This window comes from Nerophis ophidion, linkage group LG27, assembly GCF_033978795.1.
Source record: "Nerophis ophidion isolate RoL-2023_Sa linkage group LG27, RoL_Noph_v1.0, whole genome shotgun sequence".
Classification (NCBI taxonomy): Eukaryota; Metazoa; Chordata; class Actinopteri; order Syngnathiformes; family Syngnathidae; genus Nerophis; species Nerophis ophidion.
Window position 1 is genome coordinate 35,951,995 of NC_084637.1, and position 2,396 is coordinate 35,954,390.

Genomic DNA, 2,396 nt, shown 5'->3' on the forward strand with positions numbered 1-2,396 from the left:
AATATTCACTACTTTTGTTTTGTTCTGTGTGGTGTTTGTGTCTCCTCTCAATTGTTGTGTTTATTGCAGTTCTGAGTGTTGCTGGCTCAGCTTTGCTTCTGGAATTGTTTGCATTGTTATGGCATTGTTGTGTAGTGCTTTGTTGGATTGATTTATAAAAAAAATAAATAATATATATTTTTTTAATTAAAAAAAAAATCGATTTTTTAAAAATTTGAATTGATTCTGAATCGAACAACTTAAACGATTCGATTCGTATTCAAATCGATTTTTTCCCCACACCCCTGATATGTATGCATATACATATATATATATGTACATATATATATATGTATAAACATACATATGTATACAAATATATGTATATATTTGTATACATATATAAGTGTACATACATATTTATATACATATGTGTATATATATATATATATATATATGTACAGTGGGGCAAAAAAGTATTTAGTCAGCCAGCGATTGTGCAAGTTCTCCCACTTCAAATGATGACAGAGGTGTGTCATTTTCATCCTAGGTACACTTCAACTGTGAGAGACAGAATGGGGGAACAAATTCAGGAATTCACATTGTAGGAATTTTAAATAATTTATTTGTAAATTTTGGTGGAAAATAAGTATTTGGTCAAGCATTCAAAGCTCTCACTGATGGAAGGAGGTTTTGGCTCCAAATCTCAGGATACATGGCCCCATTGCATGTATATATACATGTGTATATATATGTATATATGTATGCATGTGTATATACATGTATATACATATGTATGGGTATATATATGTGTGTATGGGTATATATATATATGTGCGTATTTGTGTGTATATATGTATATATATGCATATATATATATGTGTACATATCTGTATATATATGTGTGTATATATATGTATATATGTGTGTGTGTATATATATATATATTTGTATATATGTGTATATGTATATAAATGTACGTATATATGTGTATGTATGTATGTGTGTGTATATATATATGTATATATATATTTGTATATGTGTATATATATATATTTGTATATATATAATGTGTATATATATATTTGTATATAAATGTATATATGTGTATATATAATGTATATGTATATATGTATGTATATATGTATATATATGTATATATATATGCATATATATGTATATATATATGCATATATATGTATATATATATGTATATATATATATGTGCATATATATGTATTTATATATATATGTGTGTGTGTGTATATATATGTGTATAAATATATGTATGTATATATATATAAATAAATATATATGTATATATATTCATATATATGTATATATATGTGTATATATATATATTTGTATGTGTATATATATACATATGTATATATATACATATACATATGTATATATATTTGTATATGTATATATATACGTGTATATATATCCGTGTATATGTGTATATATAATGTATAAATACATGTATATATACATTTCTATATACATGAGTATATATATGTATATATACATGTGTATATATGTATTTATACATACATGTATATATATCTGTGTGTGTATGTATATGTATAATATATACATGTACATATATGTATTTAGACATACATATGCAAATGTATATATATATATATATATATATTTATACGTGTATATATATATATAAATGTATATATATATATGAATGTATATATATATATTTATACATACATGTATGTATATATATGTGTATATATATATATATAAATGTATATATATATATATGAATGTATATATATATTTATACATACATGTATGTATATATATGTGTGTATATATATATTTGTATGTATATGTACATGTATATATATATTTATACATACATGTGTATATATGTATGTATGTGTATATATGTATGAATATATACGTGTATATATATATAACATATATACATGTATATATATATATAAACAAGTATATATATATATATATATGGGTTGTACTTGTATAGCACTTTTCTACCTTCAAGTTACTCAAAGCGCTTTGACACTACTTCCACATTCACACACTGATGGAGGGAGCTGCCATGCAAGGCGCCAACCAGCACCCATCAGGAGCAAGGGTGAAGTGTCTTGCTCAGGACAACGGACGTGACGAGGTTGGTACTAGGTGGGGATTGAACCAGGGACCCTCGGGTTGCGCACGGCCACACATGTATGTATATATATATTTATACATATGTATATGCATTTATATATATATATATATATATATACATATATGTATATACACATATTATATATGTGTATATACATATGTATTTATATAAATATGTGTATATCTTTATATATATGTGTGTATATATGTATATACAAATACAACGAAGTAGACTAAACATATTAGATTGTGTTATCCAAAAA